General features: G+C 51.9%; 1 long non-coding RNA gene across 1 annotated transcript in view; it reads right to left on the bottom strand.

The window, feature by feature from the left end:
• Positions 1–4421: 4421 nt before the first annotated feature.
• The window catches only part of LOC142829186 (uncharacterized), a 47006-nt gene continuing 42461 nt past the window's right edge, over positions 4422–8966 (bottom strand). The window contains exon 3 of the long non-coding RNA XR_012903589.1: positions 4422–6360. This is a non-coding gene — a long non-coding RNA (uncharacterized LOC142829186). The remainder of the gene's footprint in view (positions 6361–8966) is intronic.

Here is an 8966-nt window from a genome sequence, read left to right on the forward strand (position 1 = left end):
GCCTACCGGGACTGTGGCTATGAGACAGGCTGGTGGGCGGCTGCTCCAACCGGGCTGGGGCTGAGTGGTGGGCAGCTGCTTCAATTGGGACCATGGCTGCGAGGTGGGTGGGCACTGTGACTACATGTCTAGATGCGTCCCCAGGGATTACTAAACTTTAAGCCTCGTGGATATTTTTCTCCCACAAACGAGGCGTACAGCTAGTTCAGATTAGAAGCCTAATCCGAACTAGCTAGTCCGTGCCGCGGGTAGCCGCGCGGCACAGAGTCCGAACTAGCCGGCATTTAAAAATAGCACCGGCCAGCTTCATGCAAATGAAACCCGGGAAATTCAAATCCCGGGCTTCATTTGCAAGTGCGGATGACTACATTACCCCCGCTAGTTTGAACTAGCGGGGTAGTGTAGACATACCCTCATTAACATATTTTCTTCTGATGCTTTTTGAGGAAGAGGTTTTTACACAAAAAAGCAGTGTAGAAAGGTCCATTTTGCACAAAAAACCCCTTTTGCACAAGTACCCTTATTCCTCAAAAAATTAGGTTTACAGGTTCTTGTGCAAAAGGATTTTTTGGCGCAAAACGGACCTGTCTACACTGCTTTTTTTGGTGCAAAAACCTCTTCCGCAAAAAGCATCGGAAGAGAATATGCAAATGAAGCATGAGAAGTTGCTAATGAGCGCTTCATTTTCATTGCTTCCGCAAAAAAGAGGCAGGTAGACATAGCACCCATTCTTATGTTATGGGAACAAGTAAATAATGAGTAAATTCAAGATGTGGGCATATCATGCTTTTATACAGAGGCAATAAGATGTTCTCTGTTTTATTCTCTAGCCCATCCTAGGTCCCGCAATTTTTGTGCTACCGCTCTGGGCTGGGCCCCTGGGGGAAATTGCTCTGTACGGAACCATTGGCGGTATGTTTCTGGATTGATCCCTGTCTGGTCCAGGATAGCCTCCTTAACTTTGTAGTAATTAAGGGCCTCCCTATCTGGGAGACTTCTATATGCGGCTTGAGCTGGCCCAGTTAAATATGGGGCCACCAAGGTGGCCCAATGCTCCCCAGGCCAGCAGGCGGCTGTGGCCACCTGCTCAAAGGTGATTAGAAAAGCTTCTGGGTCATCCCCAAGCCCCATTTTTGCTAGGCGTACGGGTAACTGAGCTAGATCCCCCTCCTCGCCTGACACGCCGGAGGCAGCGGCAATTCCTGTGAGGTCTTTTGAGGCCCATCCCTGGAACCACCGGTCCTGTTGGGCCTGGTGTTGGTCTGCCAGTTCCCTGACCAATTGCCTCTGCTGCTCTTGTTGTTGAGCCGCCAACTGCTGCATCAATTGGGTTTGCTGTTGGTGGTTCTGGTGCTGGTGCTCAGTCAGCCAATCTAACAGCTATGCCGCATCCATTTTTTTTTTTACCCCAAATCTTATTACACTCCCTGACCTGAAATCCTCTTAGTGCAGAGGTGTGGGTCCAGTGCCCACATTCTCCACCATCTGTCACAGATCTCTCCGCCCCCAACCCCCCCTGAGCTCGTGTGGGAGTGAGTCCTCACGTTGACTGCACAGAGGCCCCAGTCCCTTTCTTTGTTCTGGGCTTGTAAAGCAAAGGGGGTTAGGTATCGGCCCACGCAGGTGAGCTTATGAAAGGCCAACCTACCACCCGGCACGCCGTATATCTCCCCAAGGTTGGGGAATAGCCACCAGTCACTTGGAGTGGGGACGTCTTGACGCCCATCGCAGCGTTGCTCACGGCCCCGCCTGGCTTTGTTGTGAATGCTGCTCCGGGTGTCGTCCTCGGCAGTCCCAGCCGCGGGTTCTGCGCGCGCCCTAGGGTCCGGGCCCCCCTGGTCCTTCCCTCCAGCCACTGCCCTCTTCCTCCGGTGCCTCGGCCCTCTGCTGCCTCCCCATCTCTCCTCTCCAGTCTTCCTCTTTCACCGGCCTCCCCAGTCGCCCCTGCCGACCCGGCGTATCCGGCCCTTCGGCCCCGGTGTCCCAGGCCGCTTCTGCCCCTCCCAGCTGATCCGCCTGGCCTTTAAATGCCAGGCGCTGGCCAGCAACACCCTTTCCCCCACGGCTGTGGGGCCCTACACGGCCTGGTGCACACGCCAGCAGCAACAGCCGGGCCAGACTGGACTGGGCCACGCTTGGGCCGTACACCTTAGGGGCAGGCACAGGCTGCGCACCAGCGGCTGTAGCTGGGCCGTGCATGCACCATGCGCCCCGGGGGCAGGGGCAGGCCCGGGCTGCGCACCAGCAGCTGTAGACAGGCCGTGCATGCACCCCGGGGGCAGACCTGCACACCCTAGGAGGGCGGGCCTGCTCCCCCCGGGTGGGCCCGCGCATGCATCTTGCACCCGGGGGCAGTGCCACGTGCCCGTGCCCAGGGCACCAGAATACCTTGGGCTGGCCCTGATCAGCCCCATCCAGTCAGTCAGCTCCATGCTGCATAGCTTGAAGGAAACACAGCTGCCTGCTCCACCCCTCCACAGGCAGCAGCCATGTGCTCTAGAGACCGTTGTGCTTCGTGGCTGCCTCTTATTGAAACAGGCAGCTTCCACTGGCTGGTTTCTGGCCAGAAGCCGGCCAATGGGATTGTGCTGAGGGTGGAAGCAGCTCCTAAAGCTTTCCTGTTCCCCTCTGGACTCACAGTTTTTAAAGAAAAACTGCCCCACAGCCATGTTCCTGAGTTTGGGTGGGGCAAGGCAAGCAGGGAGCCTGCTTGAGACTCTCCACAGCAGTGGTCCCCAACATGGTGCCCGTGGGAGCCATGGTGCCCACGGGGGCATTCGTGTGCCCCCGCCAAGTGCTCGGGGCTGGCCTGGCCCTGAGCACGTGGCGCATGCACAGTGCCAGAACCAGCCCCGGGCGCATGGTGCACGGTGAGCGCCGGCCCCGGGAGCGCTGCAAATTGGCTGCCCGCGCTCTGGGCGTGCGGTGCTTGGAGGAGGCGCCAGCCCCGGGCGCACGGCGCTTGGAGGATGGGGTGCCGGCCCCAGGTGCGTGGCGCTTGGAGGCTGGGGTGCCGGCCCCAGGTGCGTGGTGCTTGGAGGGGGGGCGCCGGCCCCGGGCGCGGGGCCCTTGGAGGTGGCCCCGCCCCCGGGCGCGCGGCTATGGGGGGCCCCGCCCCCTGGCTCCCGGCGGGTGAACGGCCATGCCCCCTGGCACCCAGCAACCTCCAAAGGTTGGGAACCACTGCTCCACAGTGTCTGTGGGCCGGTTTTGATCCATGGGCCAGATTTTGTCCAGGCCTGATTTAGACAGAACAAGTTACTTTCACCAGATCATAACCTTTTCCCTGTTACCTTACATGGCATACTTTATAAGCAAGATAATACTTAATTATAAATGAGGGATCTGGGGGATTATAGGACGCTCTCACATTGTCACAGAGGTCTCCCTGTACACTCTCCTTTGTAAAATTTGAACAGACAGTATGCTTGCCCTGAGGGAAACGGAGTGGAGGGTGAGGTACTGTGCACAGACTTCTTCAAGCATGATCACTGTACCACAGTGGGGAAAGATAGGCAATCCTATTGCAAGTACAATAAGTGGAGATGGGGGTCAGGGAGAAGTGGGTTCATTTGAAAGCTGATTGATTAAAAACCGAGTTGAATTTATTTTATTCTGTGCCCATTTTCCTAAGAAGAATCTCACATTTAAAAAGAAAATAAATTAAAATGTGTATAAAAGTGAACAAATTGTTGTTAAATGGTTGCTAGGGTGGTGGTCCCAAGGAGAGAAGTTCTCTGTTTAGTCACAGGATGGGTAGAGCAGGAGCAGTGGCACAGCAACTTTTCCCTACACAGATGGTCCTTTGTCAGGTCCTGAAGGAACCAACTCTGGGATAAAAAGGTGTAGGGCTGTAGCATGAAATCACGCTTCTAACAAATTATATCTATCAGTGTAACATTATGTATGTAACTCATGAATTGCAGCCCAGTTTTTATGTCTATGATTTGGATTAATTGTTAGTAACCTGTTAAGAATTGCCTTTGCAAAATCCTTTATTGTAACTTTTTTTACCGTTTTATATGTTGTAATTGAAACCCCATTTTAGACTTACTGTAACTGAAACCCCATTTTCAATTTTGTATTGCCTTAACTCTGTTTAAAGTTGGTGTCCGTGTGTGTGTCCATGTGTGTGTGTGTGTGCACAAACGCAGCCTGTCTGAATACCAGCTGCCAACACCACCTTGATGGCTGACAAACAATGTGAGCGAACTCTGCAAAAAAATCCACCCAAGAAATAGAGAGACAAAAGCCCCATCATGAAAAGAAGATCAAAGTCCCATCTGCCATTAACTGATGACTCACAGTCATACAGGGCACATCTACCTAGCAGCATTATTTTGAAACAACTCACATTATTTCAAAATAACTAGGTGAGCATCTACACAACAAACCCATTATTCTGAAATAATTTCAAAATTTTTTTATTCTAGATTTTATAACCCTCATTTTATGAAGAATAATGCCTATTTCAAAATAGTTATTTCAAAATAGGGCATGTATAGATGGGGCAGTTGGGATTATTTCAAAATAAGGGGCCTCCAGGGCTTCCCACAGGTGCCATGCTGGCCACTCTGTCCACACTCATCAGGACTCTATAGTTCCCCTTCCCCTTTAAAACTGCAGCCACAGGAAACAGTGTGTGGCACAGAGCAGGCCCAGCTCACACTGTGCCACACAGCATGCACCCAGCTCTGCCTTCCCCACTGTCATGGCAGACCACAGCACCAACTCTGAGCCCCCAACAACTGCAAGCACAGCTGCAGGCAGCTCCTAAGTCCTTGCCTGGAGGTGGAGGAGGCTGGGCTCCATCCTGGACTGATGTGGAGAGCCTGTCTCCCATAGCTATCTGGGGAGGTGAGGTGAACCTCCAGGATCTCTGCACCAGGCACAAAAACAATGTCTATTGCCAGATGTCTGGACCAGAGGGGACAGAGCCGCACCCAGGAGTAGATGCGAATGAAGGTGTAGGAGCTCAGGCAGGCCTATACCAAGGCCTGGGAGTGCAGCTCCCACTCAGGGGCAGCACTGCAGACCTGCTAGTACTACTACCAACTTCAATGCATCCTGGAAGGGGGGGTCATTCTCTTCTCCCCCTTGTTGTGGACTCTTTGTGGGAGATGCCCTTTGTCACCCTCACAGAGGGGATGCCTGCAGTGAAGGAGGAGGCAGAGGAGCAGGAACAGGCCCTGGATTCCACAATGCCCACCAGCTCCTGTCTTTGGAGCTGGTACCACCCTCCCAGGATGTTGCCCAGGGATCAGATGACCCAGGAGAAGTCCCATCAGGTGAGCTCCATGACTGTCTCTAGACACATGCAGGGGGAGGTGGTGAGCAGATGCCTTCTTGGCCAGGGCATCGCACAACAGCCTGTACACATAGGCACCAGTCCAGAGCAGACAGCCCCAATGAGGCTGTCTCAGAAGACCCTTGTGCTCCTGCTCACAGGGTTTCTGGACAGGCCTGCCTTACTCCCAACTCCATGGAGTGACACTCTCCCACCACAAGCCACCACTAAGGAGGATGAAGTCAGGGACACACACACAGCAGTGCCACACATAGCACATGGTCCGGCCCACACTCATGGGGCAGTATCCACACCCAGACAAGCACGGCGAGGCGGAGGACACCGAGCCCCTGGTAGGGGAGTCTGCTGGGATATGAACTGGAGGGGACCTCAGCAGCACTCTTCCCAGCAAGTGATGTCTGCTGCTTACACACACCTCCCCCGATAGGCTTCCCCCCTCCTCCAGTGGGCAGAGATAGAAGTCCTCTCCCTGCGGGCCACCACCACTGCCAGACCCAGCGTGTGTGTGGCACAGAGGGAAGCCCAGCCGCTCTGTCACCTCCTTCTCACCCACAGGCTCTCAGCCTGGCCGGCACCTTCCCATGCCTGCTTGTCCCCTGAACATGGGGGTAGTGAGGCTCCCCGCAGGGACATCTGTGCCCCTGTAGGAAGGGGCATGCTGTCCAGGCCACAGATGGTCTTGCTTGAAGCACATTACCTTCATCAGACATGAGACCTCTCAGTGTTGGCTCAGAGATGAGGGCTGGCTTCAGGCACACTGTCTCCTGGGATGACTGCCCTTCTCTCTGTTCTTCACAGCTGGACCAGCTGCAAGAGAGGTGCTTGCAACACCTCCCATGACAGCTCCCAGCCCCATGGGAGCTGCTGCCACAGATGAGCCCATGAGGACTTGGAGCAGGAACACATCGCTTGCAGGGTTCCCTGTCAGGGGCATGCCTGCGCAGGCACGCACCAAGAATTTAATTCCTATCCACCACCTCAGCAGAGCCATACAGATGCAGCTCCAGCTGCTCCCGGGGGTGGGGCCACACTTAAACTTATTCTTGTTTTCACTGTCAAAATATAAATCATAAAAACAAATTAAAATGAGAATGAGTAAGAATAGTGGAAACAAATGGTTATAGATAAATCAAATTCATAACATTTTCTAGAGACTAAACTAACAAGTTAACCTCCTGTCTAAAGAACTTAGGATGAGATAAATTTATCTTCAGCATTTTCAACAAGCCTGGTTGAGACCTCTTTTTCATTAAGCCAAATCACTCTCCTTTTACATCTTCAGTAAAGCATGCCTGGGCACCCTTTTCTCCCTGCAATTACACTCAAATAAACCTTTGATTGGCACCACCTCAGATGGTTCTCTCTTTCCCCTTTTTCTCCTCCTGTTACTTTCTTCCTGAAGTCCCCACAACCTTTCATTTGTGTTTGGTTCAGACTAGTGATGGGAGACCTATTGTGAATGAGACAATACTCAAGTTACAGGTAAACAGATGGAAGAGTAAACAGAAACCTGTTTTTCACGCTTAGTGTTGGCCAACTTCACAGACCAACTTCACAGACTTTAAGAACCTATGTTTGTTATGTGTACACACAGCTCCTTACACAACTCCTGTCCATGAATTTTGCAATGGTCCTGATGGACAGTGTGACACCAGCTTTTATGTGAGACTAGGCCTGCCAATGGGAGGACAAAGGAGACAGTTGCCCTGGGGCCCAGTGATTCTAAGGGATTGGGGCTCCAACCACCACTGCTGCCGCAGCAACCCCAGGCCTCTTTGATTCAGAGCTGGCAGGAGCCAGTGGTACAGTCTAGGTGGCGTTGAGGGCTGGTGGCTCTGACCCCACCCCTTCTATCTGAGGCCCCGCCCATTCTGAGGGTGCAAAGCCACCCCTCACACTTAGCCCCAGAGTCTTCAGTGTCTGTCAGCCCTGCTGTGTGAGACCTTGCATGACATTCTTTGAGGAACTAAAATGTACACACCAGACTTATTCGATTTCTGTAACCCTACTGCACTTCCTTGACAGTTGGCATTGAGAAGTTCTTGGGTCACAATCAAGACAGCACCACTTCAGATATAAGGCTCTTGGGCCACTCCACACCCCTCCACAAATGACAGTATCTTGTGTCCACTATGATTTTACAGAAAGGTAGCTAATATGTGTTAGTTATCTTACTGTAAAAATGAGGGATCTGCAAGGTTAGCCAGTTAACCCATAAGCATCATCCTTAACACCCGTAACCCTTAATTTTTAATCATTTCAGTTAAGCCACAAGCAGGGGGCTGCTCCAACCCTCTTGGACAGAGCAGCCCCTGTCCAAAGTAGGCCCTGGTGCATCGCAAGCAGGCAGGGGCTGCTCTGGGCAGAGGTTGCCCTGTACCGATTAGAGCAGCCCTGCCTGCCGTGGGGGGCTGCTCAAGTCTGACTAGGTGGGAGCACCTCCCCCTTAATTGGTTAACTGGTTAAACTTCACATTTAACTGGTTAAGCTATTAAACAGGATTTTACATCCCTAGTAAAAACACACCTGTAGCAACAGTGAAGAGTATGTCAAGTTATGTATTAATCTGTTAACCAGCCCATGTTACAGTCCTGCTGAAGACAATGTTGTGGCAGTTAAAGGCTAGATTGTTCTGTTGAGTTTTTCTTGACCAGCTAATATGGGTTAAAAATATAACTACCCTGTCTTTACGAGGCTTGTAAGATAGATTAGTTTAAATATACACTTTTTCCCTAGGCCTGAGAATAGGGCACATTGCATTTGGGGGTGGAGGAGGCTAGGGTTTGGGGTTGCTTGCCATCCACTAAAACACAGCTGTTTCTGAAATACTCAGAAAGTCTGTAACAAAGTAAGCAGGGATCTCTTACTGGCTTCTCTGGAATTAGCTATGCTTGTGTTCCTTTTGTCTTTTCTTTTCTTATTTCATAGAATCATAGCATCCTAGGGTTGGGAGACACCTTAGGAGGTCATTGAATCCAACTCTCTGCCCAATGCAGGACCAACCCCATCTAAATCATCCCAGCCAGGGCTTTGTCAAGCTGGGACTTAAAAACCTCTAGGTATGGAGATTCCACCACCTCCCTAGGGAACCCATTCCAGTGCTTCACCACCCTCCGAGGGAAATAGTTTTTCCTAATATCCAACATAGACCTCTCTCCCTGCAACTTGAGACCTGTTCTGTCATCATTCTGTCATCTGTCACCTGTCACCACTCTCCATCCTCTTTGGAATCTCCCTTCCCCCCCTCCCTTTCAGGAAATTGAAGTCTGCTATTACATTCCCCTTAGTTCTTCTCTTCTGTAGACTAAATAACCCCAAATCCCTCAGCCTCGCCTCATAACTCACGTACTCCAGCCCCCTATTCATTTTTGTTAGACTCTCTGCAATGTGTCCACATCCTTTCTGTAGTGGGGGCCCAGAACTGGATGCAATACTCCAGATGTGGTCTCACCAGAGCCAAATAAAGGGGAATAATCACTTCTCTGGATCTGCTGGCAATGCTCCTCCTAATGCTCACCCAATATGCCATTAACTTTCTTGACTACAAGGGCACACCGACAACTCATATCCAGCTTCTCATCCACTATAATCCCCAGGTCCTTTTCTGCAGAACAGCTGCTTAACCACTTGGCGTCCAGCCTGTAACAATGCTTGGGTT

This window comes from Pelodiscus sinensis, chromosome 4 (genome assembly GCF_049634645.1).
Source record: "Pelodiscus sinensis isolate JC-2024 chromosome 4, ASM4963464v1, whole genome shotgun sequence".
In the NCBI taxonomy this organism is placed as follows: domain Eukaryota; kingdom Metazoa; phylum Chordata; order Testudines; family Trionychidae; genus Pelodiscus; species Pelodiscus sinensis.